This window comes from Bos grunniens, chromosome 22, assembly GCF_055505025.1.
Source record: "Bos grunniens cultivar Pamir isolate PY7600 chromosome 22, Bosgru_T2T1.0, whole genome shotgun sequence".
Classification (NCBI taxonomy): Eukaryota; Metazoa; Chordata; class Mammalia; order Artiodactyla; family Bovidae; genus Bos; species Bos grunniens.
Window position 1 is genome coordinate 12345098 of NC_141186.1, and position 12851 is coordinate 12357948.

A 12851-nucleotide genomic window follows, 5' to 3' on the forward strand; every position below is an offset into this window, starting at 1 on the left:
GAGTCTTAACACTCTTTTAAACTGAGGCATAATATACACCTAAAAATGCACAGATTTTAGGTGTACGGTTGGTTGAGTTTTAACAAATGTGTATATATGCCTGTGTAACTACTGGGGCTTCCCAGGTGGCGCTAGTGGTAAAGAATCTTTCTCCACCGCAGGAGACCTGGGTTTGATCCCTTGGTCAGGAAGATCTCTTGGAGAAGGAAATGGCAACCCACTCCAGGACTTTTGCCTGGAGAATCCCACGAACAGAGGAGCCTGGCGGGCTACAGTCTATAGAGTCATAAAGTCAGACACGACTGAAGAGAGTTAGCAGGCATGCTCATGTAACTACTACCCCAATTAAGATAGCTCCCCACTGTCCCTTTCCAGTCAACTTCTCTGACTTCTATCACTGCAGATTAGCTTTGCCTGTTCTAGAACCTCTCATACATGGAATCACAACGTATGGGCTCTTGTGTGTTGTGTTCTTGCTTAACATAATGCTTTTGAGACTTATACATTTTATTTGCTGGTGAGTGCCATTTAAATTTGGAGAAGGCAATGGCACCCCACTCCAGTACTTTTGCCTAGACAATCCCATGGACGGAGGAGCCTGGTAGGCTGCAGTCCGTGGGGTCGCTAGAGTCAGACACGACTGAGCGACTTCACTTTCACTTTTCACTTTCATGCATTGGAGAAGGAAATGGCAACCCACTCCAGTGTTCTTGCCTGGAGAATCCCAGGGACGGGGAAGCCTGGTGTGGCCGTCTATGGGTTCGCACAGAGTCGGACACGACTGAAGCGACTTAGCAGCAGTAGCAGCAGCAGCCATTTAAATTACTTGTGCAATTCACAGGAACACAAGTGACCCATCTGGGGACAAGTACTTAATTCAATCATAAAGCACAGGGCTGGAAGGGACCCGAAGTCCAGCCGTCTCTGGGGACGATCGGCCCCGGGGGATTCTTATGGAGTTTTTTTTTTTTTTTCTTCTTCCCTCAGACATTTCCCGAAATGGAAGCTCAGCAATTATACATATAATAGGCACCCAGGCCCAGCAAGCGAGTGGGGGCTTTCCCCTGCATTTCTAGTTTCATTATCAACTAGCTGTCGCTTTATGTAACTGGCAGTCTGCACTGCCCGTGACCCAGCACGGTGGCAGGGTTGGCACCGGAATGGGCTTCTGAGCTCCTGGGCCTTCCCCTGCTCAAGTCTGGCCATGGTGGGCAGGCCTCTGTTGCTTACCCTCTCTGTACCGCTACACCAGTTGGGTGTCCCATGGGTGGGGCCCTGGGCCCTAAAGGGAATGGGCCCAGGGCTGGGATTTTTCCCAGGAAGAGGCCCAGAAGCAGGCAGCAGTGCTGGGCAGCAGAGAGCAGGCACCTTGGCTCTTAGAGGCTCTCTGGACCACTTCCCTGCTCTCAGCCCAGGTCGATGAGGCTGGGGCTTTGATGGCCACGCGAGAGGTATTGACTGGGATGGGCTGGTCCCTCCCATGGCCTGATCTCCCCCTGCCCCCATCTTAGATCCTCCTGGGTACCTCCCAGTCCAGATGGAGGGATGCTAATGTAGCCTGAGAACTGAGTTGGTACTTCAAGCCAGATTACCCTGCCCCCCATCCTGCTGTCCCTATTAAAATTGCCTCCTGAGCCAGGTTCTTCCTTCACACAGGCCTTCGAGGAATCAATACCAGCCAGAAAGGTGTTTACTACCCTCCTGATGCCAGCAAGAGCCTTTCTACTGTTCAAAATCCATTCCCAGAAAGCCCGGGGACTGCCTGGGCAAGGCCTGGGTGGGGCCAGGGAGACACCGCTCTAGGCCTAGTGCCAGCTGCGTGCCCCTGTGACCTTGAGTCTAGGGGGCAACCAGCAGCGGCCCTGGCCTCCTGGGGCTCTCAGGAGGGAAGTGAATGCCCTTGGAGATGACGGGCAGTGGGATCTCCAAGTGGGTGAGGCATCTTCTCCAGCCCACACAGACTCCGGGAGAGTACCTTTGTCCTTCTACTCAGCTAATATCTCTGTGGGGACGTGACTTTCCACTGTCTCCCTGGGAGATTTAATCAGAAGAAATGAAGAGGAGAGAAAGAGAAAGAACTCCAGCCTCAGATCATAAAGATTCTTCCGAAAACAGGCTGAAAACTTGACCTGCTCTCTTTTGCCTCTCCAAATGCTGTGCGCTTTCCATGGCTGGGCTCCCATTCCACCTTCTCCAGGCAGCCTCCCCTGGCTGTTCCTGGCCACACTGACCTCCGGCTGGAGAGACTAAGCTCCCAACTCCAGCCTCGCATTTACTCCTGGGCAGACCTCTCTCTGGCTTGTGGGAGAACCGGGGAGGCCCTGAGGTCCTTTTCTGCTCTCCCAGAGTAGTAAACAGAGTGAGGAATGAACAAGAGATGGACAGGCTGTCCCACCAGACTCTGGTTTCGACAATCACAATGAAATATTCTGCTGGGCCTGGGGCACACCAGGTACTCCTCCAGAAAACAGAGTTGGAGTGCTTGCTTAGGCAGCACATATACTAAAATTGGAATGCTACAGAGAAAATTAGCATGGCCCCTGCCCAAGGATGACACCCAAATTCATGAAGCGTTCCTTTTTTTTTTTTTAGAAAACAGAGTTGGAGATGGATAGACTATGGACGTCCAAGCTCCCCACACCAAGGCTGTGGTGACTCTGCAGAGATGGGTGAAGCGGGCCTGCCAGGAGAGGTGATATCACTTTCAGAGTCCGTGAATCAGATGGCTCCAACACTCTGCCAGCTGTGGTGGCTGCCCCCAAAAAGCCTAGTCCTGGATTTCCTCCACCATTTAAGGGCCCCAGGTCCCAGGAATTGACTTGGGGTCTCTATAAATAGCACCCATCCCATATTGATCATCTTAAAAACACACAGTATGTTCCAGGCCCAGAGAGAGGAGAAAAGTCTAAATATAGTGTCATCCCCAGGAACTGCTGCCTGTCCGAGGTGAGTGGTATAAGCAGCACATAAGCAAAGGGGTGGTCTGAGGGGGCTGAGAACTGGGAGGGCAGGGGGTATAGACACAAGGGACCTCTCCATCCCCACACCAGTCCCTCTGCTCCAGCACAGCAGCCAACCCTGCTCAGAAGTTTGGTCCTGCCCCAGGCCTTTGCACTGGGAGTCTTCTCTTTACAAGACACTCTTGCCCCAGATCTCCTCGGGATTGCTTCTTTCGTGTTATTCAGGTCTCAGTTTAGTCTCCTCCTTCACGATGCCTTCCCTGACCAGCCTGTCTAGAGTCACTCCCATCTCTCCACCACCTCATCCTGTTTTATTTCCTTTATAGCACTGGTTGGGCTTCCCTGGTGGCTCAGATGGTAAAGAATCTGCCTGCAATGCAGGAGACCTGGGTTCGATCCTTGGGTTGGGAAGATCCCCTGGAAAAGGGAATGACTCCCCACTCCAGTATTCTCGCCTAGAGAATTCCACAGACAGAGGAGCCTGGCGGGCTCCATAGGGTCACAAAAAATCAGACACAACTGTACGACTAACCCATAGGATTGCAAAGAATTGGACACGACTGAGTGACTAACACACACACACAGCACTGGTCAAAATCTAAAATTCTCCTTGGTGTCTATTTGTTTCATGGCACCCAGCCTGTCTTTTCCAACAGTATGTAAATTTTATGAGAGCAGGTATTATATCTGAGTTGTACAGCTTCTAGAAGGTTCCCTGGCAGAGATTATGTGTTGGACACCCAAACCAGGTGCTCTCCAACCACCTAAGGCTGAATTCAGCCTCAGACCACCACCACAGGCAAGTCTGGGCTGGCAGAGGGCAGTGGGCATCGAAGCCCGGGCTCACTTTGAAGCCCCACCCTCCTGTGACTGTGCCTGCACCGTCCAGCCTCTCTCCACGGGCTGCCCTGGCTTCATCTTCTTGACCCTGTCTCCTTTGTGCATTTAGCCATAGGACTTTTGGCCCAGCCCCTCTACTTCTGGAAACCTGCTCTTGACAACCTCATCTTATCCCCCAGACATCAGCTTTCTGGAACGCTTTTCTCTCCTCAGAGCAAATCTTCCTCTTCTTCCTGCCCCTCGCCCCCAGCAGGAATCACAGTTCCTGCCATCAAAATCACCCTCTCAGAGCTGCATGGGCAGAGTCACTTCACCCTAGGCCTTCCTGACCAGCCCACTGGACAAACCAGAGCATCCGAGAACACCATGGGCACGCTTTCACCTTACAGATCTCCCGCCCTCCCTGGGAGGGAGAGGCATCTTCCCCATAAGCTCGCGCATGTGGACATACCGCACGGACACATGCCTGCCCGTCCACCCCAGGCCCTCCTACAGCACCCCCTTGAGCCCACCTCCCCCTGGCCAGCTCCCCTCTATCTCCTCCCTCTTAAACCATCAAACTCTTTGAAAGAGCTGTCTACACATGCTCTCTGCACGTCCTCACCTTCTGCTTGCTCCTTAACCTACTCCAGACTGAAATTCCATTCTCACCAATTCATTCATTCATTCATTCAACAACACACCCAGCACCACATTCGGTGAGTGTCAAGAGGGAAATTTCTGTGGTCAAGGTCACCAGCACACTCACAGTCGCTCAATCCAATGGACACTCATTTTAAAATTATGCATTCTTTTTCATCTATCCACGAGCTTCTCAGAATGTATCTTAACTCTCCCTGGCAGAATCAGGAGACTCCCGGGACATGTGCCCTCCGTGCTTTCTGTGACACCTCCCACTGCTGGCTCTCCTCCCACCTCTCTGACTGCTCCATCCCAGCCTCCTCTGCAGACTTCTCCAGCCTCAACTGTTGCAGTGTCTCAGGGCTCTCTGGACTCAACTCTTTTCTCCCACCCTCTTCTCCACATTAGGATTGCCCTGGTGCTTCCAAAACTACTGATGCCTGGGCCTCACCTCTAAGTCGAATGAACTAAAATTTCTGGGGGTGGAGCCTGGGCATAGATTGATTTTGTTTAAAAAGCTTTCAAAGTGATGCTAATATCATCAGGGTTGAGAACCACTGGTCTGCATTCTCACTGAACAAAATATAATTAATACTGCCATGGCCCCAATGACCAGCCTCTGCGGATGATTCAAAGTTTCTGCCTCCAGCCCAAATCTCCTTCCTAGACCCTCGACCTTTCCCTCCAACTGACTGTAGGGTGTTGGCATCTCCCTGGAAATACTACAGATTCAGATCAGGACCCTGAAACATTCATCACCTTCTCCTTGGTTCTACATCAAGCTGATCAACCCAGATTCCACTCGTCCATCCTCCCCTCACAGTGTGATACGGCAGCAGTGAACCTCACTAGTGAGCAACTGAAGCTAGGGGTGGGAGAGGGCATATCCCTTAACAGGGAAGGAAGTGGGACACCACAAGTTCTGTCGCCTGTGGTCATCTCCCTGTCCCTGTCCTTCAGCTGAAAAACTTTTGGCGGAGCCCATGGTCTGCACTGGACAGGTAGTACAATGCAAAGCTGTTAGACTGACACCTGGGCTCACACTCAAGTCCCGCTACTTGGTAGATGTGTGATGGTGCGCACGTTACTTAACCTTTCTGGGCCTTTAGTTTCACCATCTACAAATTGGTCCTTATTATGGTCTCTGCCTCCAGGGTTGATTCAACGATTCAGCAAGATGAGTCTTATAAAGTGCTTAGTGCTGTGCCTGGCTGGCAGAAAGCACTCAGTGAATGTTCGCTATTTTTAGTACCATTACTGAGGATAAATTCCCAATTCCTGAGCGGAGCTCACAAGGGCCCCCGTGACTGTGACCTTGGCTTTAGCTTCCACTCTTCTCTTCCTCATACCATGGGACCCGTCGGGTCACTGAACAATTGTACTGTTTCACATCTCTATGCTTTTGTACCTGCTAGACGTGATGGCTAGGCTGCACCTTCCCCACCTAGAAAACTCCTATTCATCCTTCAAAATCCAGCAGGAAAGTTATTTTTGTTAGATAGATACCCTTGACTTTCCTGGCCAAAGATAATCACTCCTCTTTTGAGTGGAGTGGGGATACACTTCTACGGCTGCACACTTTTCCAATAAGCTTCCCAAGGGTCAGCAGGAATCAGCTTCCTATGAAGAGAACCGAGACTGCTGTTTACCACTGTCCCATGTTGGCCCCAGAACTCCCTTCTCCTTGGATTCCCTAAACACCAGCTCTTGTGCTCCCCAATTCCCAGCCCTCTCTGGCACTCCCCACCACTACACCGAGTTCCATCTTCATGTTGAGTGAGTCAATCCTGGAAATCTTCCAGAGGACCTTCAAGCACCACAGAGTCACTACCAAGTCCCCCAAAGGCATAGCAGCTGGCTGTACCACACTGGGCTGAATGCTGGCTCTTGGCACCCCAGGGCCAGTTCCCTTTCTGCTCAGATTCTCTGGGATCAGTCCTAGGTCAATTCAGCTCTCAGAAAGTAGATCTCAAGGCATCTTCACCCTGAGTGGGGCCCCCAATCCACTGACTTCTCAGGTGACCTTGTATTAGTCCTTGACCCACTCTCAGCCTCAGTTTCTCCCCACCCTGGCATGACGTGGTGATGATGATAGGGTTGGATTAAAAATTCACTGAGGCTCATTTCAGCACAGGACTGGACATTCTGGTATAAAAGCTATGTTCCCGACTCTGGCAGTTCTCTGACCCGACCCGACCCTCACTCCTGTGACTGCAGCAATGCTTGAGCTATCAGCCCATGCCACTCTCAACCCACCTCCCAGCTCCATTACCGCCCACTCTCCTGCACCTGCCCAGTTCTAAGGGGGAAAGGCTGATGGCAGCAGTAGGGGCCTGGGCTTCTGATGGCGGGGCCTCTGCCACTCAGGGACCCTCTGGATCCTGAAAGGCTGTGGGAATCAGGGAGAGGGGAGACGTGCTGCTGCATGATGGGCTCATATGCAGCATCCACATGATGCTGTCTAAGCTGTCTGTGGAGGTGCCTGGGGTCTCAGCAGGATGGGAGGAGACAGCTGGGGGAATGGAATACCAGCCCAGAACCCCAAGAGGAGACTGATCCCATCACTCCCACTGGTCTTAAGCACTAAGGAGAGAAGATGACTCCTGCCACAACCTCGGCCATGGCTTCCGGATTCGGCTGTGCGCTGACCTCCAACAGGTGTTTGCAAGGCGGGCCTAAGGCCAGCGCCTGGTCCCCAGCATTCCCCTCACCACGAGCACTCTCCACATATCCAGCCCCCACAAGGTTAGGAACCTCTGCTTCCTCCCAGGGCTCCACCAAAGGCGATCAAATAACAAGTAGAAAACGGCCTTCGGTCAGGGCGCTTGGATCTGCCCCGTCAGAGCGAAGAGGGCAAAGAACTCGCCCGATCCCAGCGCACAGTCTCCCCTGGAGAGAGCCCACGGAGATCCCTCCGCAGCCAGGGCTCACAGAGACCAGATGTGTCCCCGTTAGGGCGTCAAGAGGGCACAGAGCTCTCTTTATGTTCGGAGCGCGCAGAGACAGGACACACGACATACATCTTTTCCTTTCGGGGTCCACAGAGATCTATCCCCGGTCAGGACACGCAGAGATCTCACCCCAGAGAGGACAGCCCCGGCGGACTGCTCTATAGGGCCCAGAGAAAGGAGGGTGCATGGCCCCTTCATTCCCAGCCCTGCTCGGTCAGTTCCCCCGCTCTCTGGAGTCACACTCACTGCGCTCCTAGTCGCTGTTCTGACCTTGGGGTCTCCGGCCTCCGGAATCCGGGTCCCAATCCCAGACCCTCCCCGAGTCTGCGCCAGGATCGGCCGGGAAGCCGGGGCCGCAGCTCCCCCTCCCCCGGCCCTCGACAGCGAACTGGGAAACCCGGAAGGAAAGGGAAGGGGAGGGGGCGCGCGCCGGCTAGAGACGCCCCCCTTCCCGGGGATACCCTCCAGCCAGGCTGCTCTGCGCCCCTTCCTCTCCCTCCCCTGCCCTCGGGGGCAGAGATGGGGGAGGGAGCCTGCCGGTGGACCCGGGGCTGGGGAGGGGGCGCGCAGGGGTTGGAGGCTCCAACCCTAGGGGAGGAAAGTTGGGCGGCGGCAGGCAGAGGGGATTCCGCCGGGCCGGGGCTGCTGGAGGAGGCGCTCGCTCACCTGCTGGTCCCCCGGCCCGGGTCCCGGGATGGGCGACAGCGGCTCGGCACGGACTGGCTCGGCGCGGGGCTCCGGGCACCGGGCGCAGGCTCAGCGGCCCCGGGGGCGCGATCCCCGCATCCCACGGGCGCCGCCGCCGTCTCGGCGCCGCCGCTCGGCTCGGGCTCCGGGGCTCGGCGGGCGGCGCGGGCTCGGGCTGGGGGCGGGGTCGGGGGCGGGCCCCGCCTGGGCTCGGCCTGGGGCTTGGGGCCCCAGGCTGGCTCCGCCCCAGAGCGACGCGCCCCGGACTCCGCACGTGGCGCTCCGCCCGCTCTCAGGGTGAAGTCCTGGGCACCCGCCGGGGCGCACACCCCCGCGTTGACCTGGGGGCGCCCCGCCACAGAAAGCGCCCCACGCGGACACGACAGACGCGCGCAGACCCGGCACACGCGGGGGTACACACATAGCCACCCGGAGACGCTTTCCTACAGCCACCTACGCCTACGCGGACAGGCAAACACCCTGGCACACGCGGGGTACACACTCACACATGCTCACTGACTCGGCGACCCTACCACAGCCCTCACCTCTGTGGACACGGACAAACACTGACATTCGCAGACACCTGCTCTCATAGACACACAGACACCCACACGGACACAGGCAGACACATCACTGACACACACAGATACCGAGGCAGACATACTGTGACAAACTCAGGGACACCTGCGTGACTCAGAGACACATATCCACTGACACACTGACACAGAGACACACGCATAGAAAACCACAGTCTCCTAGAGACACATGCACACACACAGCACAGAAGTCTGCACAATGGTGGACACTTTCATACTGACACATTGGTACTGACAGAAACACCCAGACCAGAAACAGCCAACACAACAGACACAACCAACACGGGGACACCCACACTGAAACATACACACTCACTTCACCCTGTTGATCTACAGGAAACTTACACCTTGACACACCCGTAGGCACTCACCTGCTGGCACTGGGACAGACTGTCTCTCACACACGGATGCAGAGACCCGCACAGTGACTGGTACAGTCATTCACACACACAGGCTGACCCACAGGGAGACATACCCGGGAACACACATCCTTCTTTAAAAGAAACAGGCCACCAGTTTTTGCCCACAGGCCAGAAACATCTTTGGAAGGGACGGGCTATTGCCCAGAGTCAACACAGGAGCACACACATAAAAACACACACAGAGATACACAGCCTTTGTCTTCTTCCCCAGCAGCCTTCTAATCTCTCCTGACATTTTTTTCAACGTTCCTAAATGTAAATAGCGCTTTCAGAGGGCACCCAGGTGCTGTGTTTGGCAGTTTGGAAGCTGTGACTTGCCTCTCCATTTTCGGGATCTTGGAGACATCACCAGGGGGCCATCCTCCATTTGGGACCTGGGTGTGGCGCTCCAGGGATCACTGGGTGCCTTACCTATATACTGAGGAGCTATCTGTCCCTACAGAAGGTCAGTCTGTAGGAAAGTTCAGGACACAGGACCCTTTCTGGCCAGGGGTCTGATAGGGTGGCTGGCGCCAGATAAACCACATTCCCGCCTCCTGCTTCTGGTCCCCTGATGGGTCTCAGGTAGGCCAGCATCTCCCACTAGCGGCCAGAGAGGGAAGTGCAGGCAATGTCAATTTTTAGCACCACCTGACCCCATGCCTCTTAGGTGGGAGGAGAGGGCAGCAGAACCTAGGTTCTCCCTGAGGTTTTCCACCAGGCTTCTGGAGCCCCAGAATGAAGATTCAAACTTGCAAACGAACTCGGGCCAAGAAGGAGACTCAGAACGGAGGCTGATGTGGGGGGGGGGCGGGGCGGGCTCAGAGAGACTCTGTGCTCCATCTACATCTAGCAGAGGTGGGCTTCTCACACTCCTTATGGTGGGCACCTGGATTTTGCTCACAGGAGAGGTATGCACCCCAGATTTAAACAAGGGCAAAGAAGCTCATTAGAAGGAGGAAGAAAAGCTCTGATTCGGTTCGGATTCAGAGATTCAGCAAACACATCTGGTGGTCTGAGAGTGGCGGCAGAGGGCAGGAAAGGTTAATGGACCAGAGACAGGGCACCTCCCACAAGGAGCCCTTGTCAAGATCTGGGAGACTCCCTTCTCTTTGCCAGACCCCATTTAATGAAAGCTGGAACATCCAAGGTTTTAAAAACTGTTGCCTTTTTTCTGCTCTTCCCCCTAGCTGAGGTTCACAGTTGGGTTAAGCGCTTTGTGCATCCACAGAGGATTCCTTTCCCTCCTGTATTACTTCCTTTTATTTCTCCTCCCTGCTACCACCACCTTGCTGTCAGCTCCCTCCCCACACAGGGGCCCTTCCTTATAGGCAGGTCTTTAAATATGTACACATCTTTGTAAAATATGCAGTATTGTTGTTTGTGCCTATGGATTTTCATATGTGTGTTTACTGCCCCAGCAATTTTGTTGTTGTTGTTTTACTTCTATTGAAACTACATATGGAAAAGTGCACAAATCCGAAGTGTTCAGTGCAAGAGTTGTTTAACCCTGTTAGTTGAACCCATCCCTATAGCCAGCACACAGGTCAAGAAACTAAACGGCAACGGCACCCAGACCTCCCCTTCCTGCCCTCTTCCTGTCACCAGCACTTCTCCCCTGGGATTAACTACTACATTCACAGCCAACTCCCTAGGTTAGTTTTGTCCAGTTCTGATATTTATTTAACTAGCATCAGATAGTACAAATGCTTGTGTCTGGTTCTTCTGATTAGGTTTGTGAGCCTCATCCCTGTGGCTGCTTGTAGTCATATATATAGTTCATTTGTCCTCATTGCATAGAGTTCCACTGTGTGAATACCCCACACTTTATTTATCTACCCTTTGGCTGACGGGCATTGGTGATTCTAGCTGGGGGTTACGACGACGAGCACTGCTATGACCGTGCCGGGGTGTGAATTTCAGTGGCCATCTGTGTGCATTTCTGCCAGGGGCATACCCGGGAGTGGCGTTGCTGGGCCACGGGAGGGAGTGTGCTCACTTTTAGGAGGCACGGCCAAATAGTTTTCCAAAGTGGTTCTACCAACATACTCCACCAGTGGTGAATGTATAGAGAATTCTGGTTCATCTGCATCCTCTAGCACTTGGTATTTTTGTCTTTTTCATTTTAGCCACTTGAGTGGGTGGGAAGAGGTTTCATATTGTGGTTTTAATTGGCATTCCCCTGATGACTAATGAAACAGAGCGTTTTTCATGGTTTATTGGCCATTTGTGTGTATGTGCTTTCCATTTATATAAAATGGGCATTGTTCTAACTTTCATTCTTTTTCTTATGTTTCTCCCTTAGTGCTGTGATTTTGAGCTCTATCCATGTTTTGGTGTGGGCAGCTAGTTCTTGGCTTCTGATAGCTGCAGTGTTCTGTGTTATGCACCCACCAAGTTTTATTTATCCAGTCCCCTTGAGAGGGATGCTAGGTAGGGTTGAGGATGGAAGAGTAGTAACTGGCTTGTGTTTCTGTTGGCTTCATTCTGCTGATGCCTGAGGCGGGGTGGGGGGAGGTGAAGAAGCAAGCTGATTCAGGATTCAGAATCCACTGGCACTGAGCACCAGGCATCTTAGAAGGTGGAGGTGCAGGTTGGGGCTAAAAACAGGAGGTGTGGGGAAAACCGCACACAAAAACCCACAGCCCCAGGCAGATGCCTCCTCCCTACCTCCCCAAGCTAAGGGCCGGTCCTTCCCCATCTACTCGACTACCTCTGGCTCTGGGGGCGGGCATCTGGCAGGAGTGGGAAAACTTCCTGTGAGTAAAGGGATCTACTGAGAGCTCTGGTTCTCTCTGCAGGTGCCATAACTCTGGCAAAAGACTGAGGAATTCTGCGTTGAGAAAATGACCAGCCCAAGAGAAAAGACCTCTGATCCTGGGCACCTACCCAGTCTTGTCCACTGGAAGCCCTGCCGCCTGGGAGCTGTGCTCCCTCCACGTGCATTGCCATCTTATTTCTCCTTTGTCGGTCTCCCCTCTGGAGGCTGGACAAGCTGAGTATTTGCCTGTCCAATTTTCCCTGTAGCTGGGGCTGGCCACGTGATTCTTGAACGGCCTGGAGTCATAAGCAAAGCTTTGCTGGGAAAGGGCGGATTCTGGGAAAGCAGTTCCTCTCCTGATAAAAGAGGACAGGAACAGTGGGGTGAGCTGTCTTCCTTCTTCCCCTTCCTCCTGCCTTGAATGAGGGCACGATGCTTGGAGCTGATGAAGCCATCACGTGGCCATGCAGGGAAGGCCAGGAGATTTGGAGGGTTGGCCCCAATGACCATGATCCTCAGAGCCCCCCACTTCGTACTTTCTTTCACCCCTTGTGCAAACAGACGAAACCAGATTCTCTGTCATTTGCAACCAGGTTGTGTTGGATGGGGAGGAGTCTGGAAACCCGGGTGCTCTTAATACAAACTGTATACCAGCTCTCTTGTTTTTGGCCTCACCTCGCCTCCCCACTTCCAGAGGTACCCACTGTCTGAGTTCCAGAAATGTCCTGGGGTTTTGAGGTGGAGGAGTTCTTTGCACTCCTTGGCACACGTCCCTCGGTGGGCTCTTTGAATTCAACCTTCGCCGCTCTGAAGTCAGTTACCATTCAAACTTTCAACAAGTTGTCATCATATCTACTGTTGCTTCCTCTTCCAGACGTTTTGTCCTTGTAGGGAGGGTTTATGTCTTTTAAAATTGTTTCGGTATAATTTTAGTGAAATTTTAAGAGTTGTCTTCAGTCCACTATATTTTGAAGGAAGTCCTCCATATCAGTTTCTCCTCTAGGTAAGTTTAAGTAGCAATCACATGGTACCCT

The 12851-nt window shown here is 53.3% G+C and overlaps 1 protein-coding gene and 1 non-coding gene across 12 annotated transcripts in view; one reads left to right on the forward strand and one right to left on the reverse strand.

The window, feature by feature from the left end:
• SCN5A (sodium voltage-gated channel alpha subunit 5) overlaps nucleotides 1-8199 on the reverse strand; it is a 108044-nt gene extending 99845 nt beyond the window's left edge. For 7 of the 11 annotated variants that reach the window (XM_086365961.1, XM_086365963.1, XM_086365959.1 and 4 more), the window contains exon 1: nucleotides 8039-8199. The gene's annotated coding sequence lies outside the window, so the exon portion shown is untranslated. The remainder of the gene's footprint in view (nucleotides 1-8038) is intronic. The other 4 variants (XM_086365962.1, XM_086365960.1, XM_086365956.1 and 1 more) reach the window with 1 other exon arrangement.
• LOC147348049 (U6 spliceosomal RNA) lies at nucleotides 2479-2585 on the forward strand. The gene has a single exon (XR_015152019.1). It is a non-coding gene; the product is annotated as a U6 spliceosomal RNA (small nuclear RNA).
• Nucleotides 8200-12851: the final 4652 nt, after the last annotated feature.